The sequence below is a fragment of the Pleurodeles waltl genome, chromosome 9 (genome assembly GCF_031143425.1).
Source record: "Pleurodeles waltl isolate 20211129_DDA chromosome 9, aPleWal1.hap1.20221129, whole genome shotgun sequence".
Classification (NCBI taxonomy): domain Eukaryota; kingdom Metazoa; phylum Chordata; class Amphibia; order Caudata; family Salamandridae; genus Pleurodeles; species Pleurodeles waltl.
Window position 1 is genome coordinate 242,716,542 of NC_090448.1, and position 12,530 is coordinate 242,729,071.

At 44.5% G+C, this 12,530-nt stretch overlaps 1 protein-coding gene across 2 annotated transcripts in view; it reads right to left on the reverse strand.

Annotated features, from left to right (window-relative positions):
- Positions 1–12,530, reverse strand: part of TSEN2 (tRNA splicing endonuclease subunit 2) — a 113,214-nt gene that overhangs the window by 57,270 nt on the left and 43,414 nt on the right. The window lies entirely within an intron of this gene.

Sequence of the window (12,530 nt, forward strand, 5' to 3'; positions counted from 1 at the left end):
CACGTACTTTGTTATCAAAAATATTGTAAACTGACTAGATAATGGATGCATGAAATCTAATCAGTTCAGATACACAGAGGTCTTATGTTCACAATGATAAAGCACACATTATTAAAGCTGTATTTATTGCAAATATGCATGCATTCAAGAATGAACAATGGTTAGTGTTGGACCTGACAGCCTTAAGGTGGTCACCCCTAACTTTTTGCCTGCCTCCCTCCACTTTTGATATACTGTTTTTGCTGGTTTTTAGTCTCCGCGCACTTTACCACTGCTAACCAGTGCTAAAGTGCATATGCTCTCTCCCTTTAAACATGGTAACGTTGGATCATACCCAATTGGGCTATTTAATTTACTTATAAGTCCCTAGTAGAGTGCACTATATGTGCCCTGGGCCTGTAGATTAAATGCTACTAGTGGGCCTGCAGCACTAATTGTGCCACCCACTTAAGTAGCCCCTTAACCTTGTCTCAGGCCTGCCATTGCAAGGCTTGTGTGTGCAGTTTCACTGCCAATTCGACTTGGCATTTAAAAGTACTTGCCAAGCCTAAAACTCCCCTTTTTCTACATATAATTCACCCCTAAGGTGTGCCCTGGGTAACCCCTAGGGCAGGGTGCTGTGTAGGTAAAAGGCAGGACATGTACCTGTGTAGTTCACATGTCCTGGTAGTGTAAAACTCCTTAATTCGTTTTTACCCTGCTGTGAGGCCTGCTCCCTTCATAGGCTAACATTGGGGCTGCCCTCATACATTGTTTGAGTGGTAGCTGCTGATCTGAATGGATAGGAAGGTCATATTTAGTATGGCCAGAATGGTGATATAAAATCCTGCTGACTGGTTAAGCTGGATTTAATATTACTATTTTAGAAATGCCACTTTTAGAAAGTGAGCATTTCTCTGCACTTAAATCTTTCTGTGCCTTACAATCCACGTCTGGCTGGGTTTAGTTGACAGCTCCTTGTGCATTCACTCAGACACACCCCAAACACAGGATACTCAGCATCACTTGCATACATCTGCATTTTAAATGGGTCTTCCTGGGCTGGGAGGGTGGAGCGCCTGCTCTCACACAAAGGACTGCCACACTACCTACTGGGACCCTGGCAGACGGGATTGAACTGAAAGGGGACCTGGTGCACTTCTAAGCCACTCTTTGAAGTCTCCCCCACTTCAAAGGCACATTTGGGTATAAAAACAGGGCCTCTGCCCTACCCACTCAGACACTTCCTGGAGAAGAAACCTGAACCAGAACCTGCACCCTGACAAGAAGAACTTCCTGGCTGCCCAACCGACGCACACTTACCGTTTTCCACGCACCTCCTCCGCTGCGGTCCCTTGCGAGGATTTTTCAACGCAAACCAGTTACTTTGCCCCGCAAGAGACACTTGTTGTTTCTAGGAGAACTTAAGACACTTTTTATAGCTTTTACAGTAATATTTCAATTCTAAGATTCTTTATATCACTTTCAGTGATATCCCTACATTTGCTTATTACATCTTTAGTCGTTTTGATCTGCATTTATCCAGATAAATCTTATATGTTTTTATAAACACTGTGTGGTGTATTTTTGTGGTGCTATTTTGTGTTATTTTATGATTTATTGCACAAATACTTTACACATTGCCTTCTAAGTTAAGCCTTACTGCTCAGTGCGAAGCTACCAGAGGGCGGGCACAGGATAATTTGGATTGTGTGTGACTTACCCGAGCTAGAGTGAGGGTCCTTGCTTAGACAGGGGGTAACCTGACTGGCAACCAAAGACCCCATTTCTAACAGTTAGTTTGCCAGGCATTGTAAAAAGCACAAATGAAGAATATGTAGGGGATTCGGTTATAGTTTAGGTTTACAGGGTCACAGGTGTTCTAATGTTCTTCTGCTTTCAATCTGTAACTGACAAGTAAATTATTAATTGCTGTTTTGCAATGAAAGATGTGTAATAATTTAGGTTAAAGTTTAGGGTCACAGGTGACACGATGTTTCTCCACACTTAGGGTCACATGTACAAAGCAGTTTTCTAGTCGCAAACGAGCCGATTTGCAGAATCTGCCCGTTTGCGACTCGAAAAATGCTTTTGGGGATTTACAAGGCCCAAACTGTGACTCTGTAATTTGTTACCAAATCGCAATTCGGGTTTTGCGATTCGGTATTAGGAAGGGGCGTGTTCAGGGCGTCCCTTCCTAATACCATATCTAAATAGTATGTATGATTGTTTTGTGACCGCCAATGCGGTCCCAAAACAATCGCAGTTAGCACCAATTTCAAATTGGTGCTAACCCATTCACAAATTGCATTAATATTAATGAGGCAGGACTATTTGCGACCCACAGGGAATCACAAAAGAAAGTCAATGGAGTTTCTTATATTTGGATTCGCGATTCCCTAATCGCGATTCGCATGGAATCGCAATTAGGAAATCGTAAATCCAAATATTTGTACATGTGACCTTTAATGTATAGCTATGTAGTGATTCACTGTTTACTGTTCTGTAATGAAGCATTGTGTGGTTTGTATACAAGAAGCTGTCTGTGCAACAGCAGATGAAGACCGGCTTGCTGCCTTTGTGAGGAGAGCCGATCTCCCTGTCACAACAGTAAAGAGCTTTCTTTCCACTGCCAAAGGGGAGTCTGTCTTTTTTCCATTTTCTAAGTTTTTGAATCAGCCCACAACTAAGTTGATAGTACAAACTCTATTTTCAACCCTTTCTTATTTTTGTTGGCTTCTTTCTCAGGATTTGAAGACTATTATGTCAGATTCTAAATTAATCAACAATAGTAAAATTTGATGTTTGATGAAGCAGATGATAATTTGATACATGAAACATAGAATGTACAGTTCTATTTACTATGCATTAACATTTGTAAACGCTGTAAGCTAGCAATAGCTCGGCATGCAAAAAAATGCTTTCCCTTTACTCCGGTCACTACAGTATAAACTGGGAACAAGAAATGTAATTCAATCTTAACACCACCTCCAGTGTGTCTCTGTACATAATGTGTTTAGAACTCGTCTGCCATAATCGGCCTACCGGAATAAATAATTGTGTTGTTTCCTACGAAGCCGGCATTGGTAATTAGCTCCATCTTCCCAATTAAATAGCTCTTAGCGATACCAATTTTTCTTTTAACCGATATTATGTACATAATCCATTTCCAAGTCAGAAACAAGATTATAATTTAGAATAGAATGTTTTATCAGCCACAGCTGCAGTGTTTTGTTTTTAAATAGCCACGTCTACTGAGCATAATTACATTACATACTTTATCAGCTTTTTTTTGTTTTGAGTTCTCATATTGTTATAGTGTGTATACCGTGCTATTGATGTGTGGTTAAACAGAGCTGCGTAACGAATTCATTTACTCTTGTCTTCTAATCAGTAAAATGCATTTGTGACTAGTCCAAAGTAGTGGGTTTGGATTTGTAAGGCAGTTTGTTATTCATGCTTCCAAAGAGACAGTAATTTCTCTTGTCAGCTCAATCACAGCTGAATCTCAGGCTTAAAAAAAAAAAATCACACATCCGACATTAGGTATATGCTTAATACTATACTTGAGATGAACAGGCTACATACGTTTGGTAACGCCTTATCTGTTAGCGACTTTATGAGATTCCTTACCCTAGAATATCCCCAGGTGTCATATGGCTACGTGTCAGCAGCATCCATGTCAGAAGTGTCATGTGTGGTACCTATACAGGTGCCACACAGGTGTGCTGACATTAGTTATTTTCATGACTGTCCCCGCCAGGACCGCCGAGCCAATATGAGAACTGACCACTGGTGTGGAAAAACTAAGGCACTGAGATTGGTACCTTTGACACTACAACCAGCTCGCAGAGTGGTGAGGATGGGAGGTTCGGTAAGAAATCTGTGGCCCGACAGATTCTATAACAGATAAGACATTACTTGAAGATAAGTAACTTGTTCATTTGATAGAGGCTTTTAGCTGCAGATTCCTTTCTTCAGAATAGATACCCAAGCAATGCCTTGCCCGGGGTGGGACTGCAAAGCCAATTCTAAATCAAAAAAATTGTGAAGGACTGAACAGGTGAAGTGCCCGTTGTGACTGTCCAGGCAGTAGTGTTTGGTTAAAGTGTGCAAGGACGCCCATGTTGCTGCCTGGCAGATAGCCCACAGAGTTCCTGTCCTGGGTAACGCAGTGTTCCCAGCTTTCTGGTGGAATGACACGCATACCCTGGAGTTGCTTTTTGGACAATGCATAGCAAATCTTGATGAAGAGCACTATCCCTCTAGAGATGGTCGGTTTCTGCACATCCTTCCCCTTCTGCTCCAACATACCCAACAAAGAGTTCATTGTCTACCTGGAAATCTTTTGTATGATCTAGGCAGAATGACAATGCTCTTTTTGGATCTAGACGGTGGAGTCGCTCCTCTTCTTTAGATGGATGAGGCTGAGCAAAGGCGGTAGGGCAGGGTAAAGTTTTGGCCAACATGAAAGGGAGTCACAACCTTCGGAAAGGTGGTGACATATCCGGAATCAACCTATCCTGGTAGAAGCTGGAGTAGGGAGGGTGTGCTGAGAGTGCCTGGAATTTGCTATCCTTCCTGGCTAATGTCATGGCCCCTAGAAAGACAGTTTTGATGGTCAAGAGTCCAAGAGGGCAAATGTGCAGCGGATCAAATAGTATAAACATCATGTAGGTGAGAACAGGATTTAGATCCCATTGGGGCATAATGAATGGCCTGGTGGGGAACCATTTGCTGCTAGTCTTTAAGGAACCTAGCCACGATGGGTGACTTAAATAACAAAGGTTGGTCCGGAAACCACCAAAAAGCTGAAATGGCTTAAAGCCCTGCCTGCTAAAGAAAGCAAACAGAAGAACCTGGGACAGAGGTGCAGAAAGGAGGTTGATGTTATGAGAATCACGACACGTTATAAACTTATAACTGACTTGATGGAGGATCGTCTGGCTGCCAGAAAAACAAACTTCAAGTTGAAGGTCTCAAGCTGTCAACTGTTGCCGCTCAATCTCCATGCTTGAAAGTGAAGGCTGCCTAGGTTTGGATACAGATCGCTCCTCAGCTGGTGCAACAGAAAATCCTCTCTCAAAAGGAGCTGCCCAATCAGAGGACTTATTGTCATGCTTAACAGCTCGTGGTACCAGACTCTCCATGCCCAGTCCGGAGCAACAAGGACAACTTTGTCCTGGTTATTCCTGATCTTCTTGAGACCTCTGGACAGAAGTGGTATTGGCGGAAGGGCATACAGAAGGACGGAGTTCCACTCAGGATGACTCGAGTGAGTCTCCTTGCAAACTGCAGTGTGCATAACTGCTGATATTGATTGTTCTCGGTGGTTGCGAACAGATCCAACCAAGGCTCTCCCCACTGTGGAAACAGTCCTTGTACCACTTCCAGATGCAGACACCATCGTGATCTGCTAGGCATCCTCAGCTGAGTTTGTCCACCCTGGATTCGAGAGAGTGCACTAGGTCTTGAACCACCAAAGAAATGCACTATTGATACAACCATGTCCAAAGACGCACAACCTCCTAACAAATGCTCCACAACCCCACCCTGCCCTGTATTGTATTGTTGTGAAGTTGCCTGTGAACACCTGCACCAGCCTTCTCTTGAGGAAGGAAGAAAGACTTTCAAATGCCAAGGGAAATTGATCAAAGCTCCAACAGGTTGATGTGGAGCCTGAACTCCACTACAGACCAACGACCTCTAATCTCCACCTCTCCCACACAGCCGACCCATCTCAGAAGTGATTCATCTCTCATCACTGTCAGCTGCGGCCGGAGAAGGGGAAGATAGAGGGGTCTGCGATGTTGGTCAGCCACCACTGCAGGCCTTTCGCAGTTCCCGCCGAGATCTGGACGAAACATGTCAGAGGGATTCCCCTGATGCTGCACCCAACTGGGACTTCAGGTCCCACTGCAGAACCCACATATGCCAAGGAGCATGAGACACAAGTAGGATACAGGGTGAAACATCTTTTTCGTAGCTTGATTGTCCTGGACTCCCCACTCAGGAGGATAAGCCCGAATCTGCACTGTGTCCTGAAGAGCTCTGATGAAAGGGAGGTCTCGAGAGAGAGTCAAGTGTGACTTTGGCACTTTGATAGTGAGTCCCATCGAATGCAGAAGATTTGCCATAGTTTGGAGGTGGGCGACGACTGCCTGGTGTGTGCCCACCTTCAACAGCCAATCATCATGGTAGGGAAAGACTGGAACCCCCAACCGCCGCAGGTGAGCTGCAACCACCACCATCACCTTCTTGAACACACAAGGGACACTAAGGCAGAAAGGGAGCAAGGCAAACTGAAAGTTTTCCCGGCGTTCATTTTGAGTCAGTTATCCCTCATCCAAGTACTAATCAACCATACAGGACCTGAACTTATCTGCCACCAGTGCCCAGTTATCAGATATAGAGACAATAGTTTGGGTGTTGTCTGCATAGGACAACACCTGTAATCCAAAGGAGAGCAACAATTTCAGAAATGGAGCCACATAAAGATTGAACAAGGTGGGACTAAGAGATGACCCCTGCGGGACTCCAAAAGGCAGCTGGAAGGGTTTAGCCCTGTAGTCTCTGCAGCTCACCATTTGGGTCCTATTCATTCACCACAAAAAAGTTTCTAAAAGGTTTAATGCCAAATCCCTCAGCCCAGACTGTTGCAATCTTTGCACCAAACAAGATGAAGATATTGTATCAAAGGCTTTGAATAAATCTAATATAACCCTTATCCACCCAGTAGCGTATTGAATCTGTAACCGCGATCAATGCCGATTCGGTGCTGTGGTCACTCAGAACCCATTCTGAGGTGGGTCTAAAAGTTCATGATCAGTTTAAAAAAAAACAGTGCCAATTTTTGATTGATGTGCTTCCCAATACTTTTTTCCCCCCAGAGTAGGCAGGAGAGAAATAAGGCAAAGGTTTTTTTTTTTTAGATCTCCTGGATCCCGTTAATGTTACTAATTGCCTCTTTCCAACACTGGGGGAACATTCCTGGGTGATGGCATATCATGCCTTCCACTGAATGCTCATGATGTTTGAAAGGCAAACTAAAGGGATTTGAAGGCTGCGGCTGTCGGTGGGGTAGGAGGACTGACTCAACATCTGATTGCCTGTCCCTCATGTTTTATGGGACCCGGGTCCTCGGCCACAAGAAGGCTGGGAAGCCTGTTGACCGTGGTGCTGGGAGGATATGGAGGCAGTTGGAGACCCCTTCCAGGGCCACAAAAGGGGTGGATAGCTGACTGGGGTCAATGCAGGGCCACAGACAAGCCCAAGAACCTGGCTTTAGCTCCACTGTCATTAAGGAGCTGAGTTTGCTTTGTCTTCACAAAGGTGATGCCTATAAGCGAGACTTGAACATCCCCTTAAAAAACAGCCGTCCTCAGCCGGTGTTAGGCGCTGCAGTTCCACTAATGAGGAAATCACCCTACCCAGTGATGAACTTTGCTGTGCCTCTCCCGTCAGCAATAGCTTGAGAGAATGGCTTGGGCCGCCTCCGAAACCATGGACAGCACTTGCACAACCGAATCCCATATCATATGGGAATACCGGCCCAAAAGTTGTGCAGTGCTCACCGACTGCAGTGCAAGGCTAGCAAAAGAGAACATCCTCTTTTCAAAGATATCCAAGCTTTTGGTTTCTCTAGCTGGTGAAGTGGTAGGGAATGTGCCAGAACTGATCCTAGAAGTCAAGGCTTGGATCACCAAACTCTACAGGGTTTGGTGCTGGCTAAGGAAACTGGGGTTTGTCTTGACTGCCACTAGAGGTAGGTTTAGGTCCATGACATCAGCTGCCCTACAAACCACCATAGCAAAAGAGGCTCCCTTCTCCCTAGCCACTGAAGTAAGAGAAACCAAGCCAGTGTAATGCGAAGTGTCTAACCCACTGGCCTCCTCATCTAAGGGATGCTGGTAACCATAAAGGTCCTAAGACATCTCCTATTTTTCTCTCTCGCCAGGCCTATCAAGAGTAAAAGGCACTGGCTCACTCCGGACACCATGGTCTTGGTCAATGCCAGAAATGGATCAGAGTCAGAATTGGGAATGAGGATAGGGATGACGGTGTTGCTGGCACTGGAGCGGGCGCTGAGGAAGGTCTCGGTCCTACTGATGGCTTTGCTCTGAATTCAGCACAGGATCCATGGGGCCCAACTGGCACCAAGGGTGAACCTACCAGCGAGGATCCGGCAGTGACTCCTCGCAAACCTGTGAGGACTAAAGGAACTACAGAGGGGTCAGGCAAACCATATAAGAGGTACATGGCCTCAAAATCCTTTGAGTTGGGCAGAGGTCACTCCGGGTCCTGGAAAGTGAGGGAAGCACGAAGCAGACCCTGACTCCGCATAGCCAGGCATTGGTGTTCAGCAACAATTACTGAGTGCAGCTCCACGGACGATTCCGGGACCTCTCGCATGACTGAGATCTTAAGCATGGCAGGGGCAGACAGAAGCGCCAGGGAATGTTTCCTCAGCGCCTTCAGGTATATGGTGCGGCAGTCCTCACAGGTCTTGGAGTTGTGGTCATGCTCCAAGCACCACAAAACACACTAATAGGGAATCTGTCACAGACATCTGCCTTTGGCAGGCTCCAAATGGCTTTAATCCAACCTGTTTCCTGGGTGACATTCCTCACACCAGGAGAGAAAAATTCTCAAAAAGTGCTGACAAAAAGTAACAAAAAGCCAGTCAAAAATGACTGAGGGTAGCTCACACCAGACACAAGCTAACTGGTGCGGAAAGAAAAGACCTGACGACAGTGAGCCAGGGTGGCACCTATACAGGTACTGCCCACATCACTACAAGTGTGGAAGATGCAGATGCGAAGCTGAACACCGCCACCTACTGGCATTCAGGGTTACTGCTCAATATCTCTTGGATCCAGTCTGATGCCTGGGGGTATTCTAAGGTAAGGAATCTGTGGCTAGAAACCTCTATATCATAGGCATATTGCCTATAGGCTGTGCCCCTTTTGTTGCATTCATTTCAAAATTTTTGTTTTTAATTTTGATTTGGAGTATGAACTAATCAATGTAGACATATATTCTGAGAATCACAGGTACAGGCATATAAAAAAGCACCCTTTGTTTAGTAAAGATTTATCATCCACTGAGATTAAGGTTTCTTTCCATTTTCTGCAGGTCAATTCTCTGAACTTGTCATAATTTCTTATGAAGTTTTGGCTGACCCATTTGCAACCTCACTTGTTTTCTTGATGTTAGCTAAATCATGGTACCACTGGGACACAAGTAACTGTGTAATTGAAAGTCTGGTGAGAACCACTGCATCTAAAAAGATATTTTGTGAAACTTGCTTGCTGTCAACTCATTACTCACTTGTAACTAAATGCAAGTGAACTTTAGGAAGTGTCATCTTTTGCTGTTTGGGGTTTCACCTGGGCAAATCCATTTCCTTTGGGCGAATATGAACTGAATTTTATAGTCAACTTCGTCATCACTGTGAAATGTGCATGTTATTTACTTACTCTTCAGCCCATTGTGGATATACGACTTGTTACTTTCATCAGTCTCTTAATTCACAGATTGAATTCCTGCTTCTACTGTAGCTTCAGCTCGTCATATGCCCTAGCCCTCGCTAGATGAAGGACATCTGACTGAAAGTGTTGCAAAGGAAGAACTTTCTTGTCAGTCCTCAGAGTCAGGTTGTACAGTGTTCAGATAGGAGAAGAAACGGAAGAGAGTGAAGGAGATGCTCTTATACAGCCATTAGAATAAAGCTCAAAATACCTTTGCTGGTATCTGTGCCCCAGTCATTAATTGATGGCCCCACTACCAGACCCTTGATAAGGACAGCACAATGGGCATTGAGCCATCCTTTGTTGAAAGGAAAGAATGGCCAATAGTTCCAACAAAACCTACCCAGCAGACATTTGGTAGAGTGAGGACCAAAACAGGCAGGACTAAAGCAACATCCTACAATTGCACTACTTATATCATGGACATTCTAGCAAGGCATTAGGCATTGTAGAAAATCTGCTTTTTATGCATGGTTGTCCCATATTTTTTGCCTTTGCTGGGCCCTATAATTGGTGGCGTTAGACCAATGTGCATCTTACGAACCAGTAGAAAAGTGCTTGTGCTGTCCCTTTAACTATGGTTAAATTGGCATAATCCTAATTGGTTGTAATGCTATCTGTATTTAACCACCGACCCCATATTGATCACTGACACCATTTTGTGCTGAGCTTCAAATGTCATCGCATTGGTGGTGCAGGTAAGGGAACATAACGTGGGGGATGCAGATAAGATGTAGATGTAGATAAGAATGTACAGGGATGATAAATAAGAATGTTTATGGACAATAAGGGTACAGCTCGGTCTTGGAAAGACAACTTGGGACCCGGCCGATCTCTTGCGTTATTTATTTATATATTTTTATTTTAAACACTGACCCAGTACGGCCAGCGCCTGAATTTCACAACAACATGAGGGGGGTTTCTAGAACCTTCCTCTTAAGTTTGCTTAAGGTATATAAGGTGGGGAAGCTTGACACTGAGGTAGAAGGAACTCATTTCTGAGTGTGGATGCACTGCTGAGAATAATCCCATTGGGAAAGATTTGCCCTGTCCCAGCTGTCACGGGTTCCACAGCTTGACGTTGGCAAACAAGGATGATGTTGGAATCGATCCCCATGGTGATGCATTTTTAATTCTTAATATGTAGCTTTACTGTGTGCATGCATAAATATACATAGTCACTGCATATATATTCATTGTTGATGTATTGCATTTTCTTTGATTATTATCCAATTCAGGTGATAATTTTAGTACCTGCATGTGTAATGCTCATTCAAATTAAGTGCCTTAATAAATTACTCAGACTAGGATTGCCTCCTTTTTTAGCTCACTCCCTGTCAGTCTGACACAAAGAAGAACATTGGTATAGTTAACATTCCTTATATGTCCCCAGTATACAGTACAAAGTGTACCCAGGGCCTGTATATTAAATATTACTAGAGGACTGCAGCACTTATTGTGCCACCCAAGTGATAGTGTAAAAGTGTGGCCTAACTGTATCAGTGTAAAAACTACAATTTGATTGATCAAAACCTCGCTCTTCAATATAAGCTAGCCCCACGTAGGCCTTGGTGCTTTCGAGGCAGGGTGCATAGTATTCAAAAGTAGGACAGGAAGAAATTGAATGTTAACATGTCACAGAGGCAAGCACCCAAAAGCTATTTTACATATAACAATGGGGGGCACAATTTAAAGGAAACAGATTTCCAAAACAATGTGTGTGTATCCACTGTCTGGTTGCTGGAAAACCCTGCTTTGGACTACCAGACTTCTGTTGCTGGGTTTGTTAGGTAAATAGTGACTGCTAGAAACTTGACTTTAGTGTTACATGTGAGAGACACTAGAATTGCCATAGTACAATCCCCACAAACTCCAACAGTCCTCAGTGCCCACATTTAGTGTGGCTGAAGACGTCCACCATCTTGAAAATGCCAAAGTGGGAAGGTTGGCCCCTGGAACTGCTATTTCATTACTTAGGGCATGCTCTTAAGTCAATCCTACCCACAAGCCTGTGCTAGGCATAAATGTGGAACATCAAGGCACCCTCTTCAGAACACGCCTAAACTAGAGGCAGAACAGAAGACGACGGAACCTGCTCTCTGCAACCACAGAGGTACCATAGACCTACTCTCTTTTGTACCCAGGACGAAGAAGTGGCCTCCAGTGGTGATACGGATGACCTTCTGTCAAGCTACAGGGGTACTAAAAGCTACAAGAAATTGGTCTTTTACTGCAACTGCCCAGCTGACCAGTGGCAACTAGCCCCAGACTGGACCTGTCTGTTGGCCTCTGCCTACCACCCTGTGAGTTTCTAAGTGTCTCCCCTCAGGTACTGAGGGGCTTTAGAAGTGTACTCCTGTGGTGGACTGGGACTTAAAGGCCTATGCCAGAAGGTAAAATCTGTGGCTAGGACAAACCTGGTTGGTGTATCTGACCTGCGCTCCATCGCAGTCGAAGTCAAATTGCACTTTATGCTTCTTGGTACTATTACTACCTAAAACTTTTAAAAAATCATATCTCCATTTCCCCTTGCTGGATCTCTGTCACGTTGGTGACATATAGTTTATTACATTTTACTCAATTTTTCTAATGCACTTTGGGATTTTTATTTTGCGTCATTTCAACTTTACTACTGTTTTGTAGTACAAAAATACCTTACTCAAAGTCCCAAATTAAGCTTGTCTGCTCTGTGCTATAGATCATAGTTCAGCTCAGATTAGTTTCTTAGCCTTAACCAGTTGGGTGCCATGAATGGCTGGGGGCCGTCCAACACCACGGTATGCGCGTGCCTTGGACAGCCCCCGTCCACCCTAGCACCCTCCCTGGCAGGGATGGCAGCGAAACCACTTCCGCTGCTACCCCCACTGCACCTAATGACAATCGCGCACTGCATGCTGACACCCTTAGAGGTCTCCCTTTGCTTCCAGCGCAGCGTGGCTTCAAGCGCAGAGAGAGAGAAAGAGGCGAGTTTCTCTCTGCAGGATTTTTTTAAATTTATTTAGAAAGAGGCTTCAGGGGGAA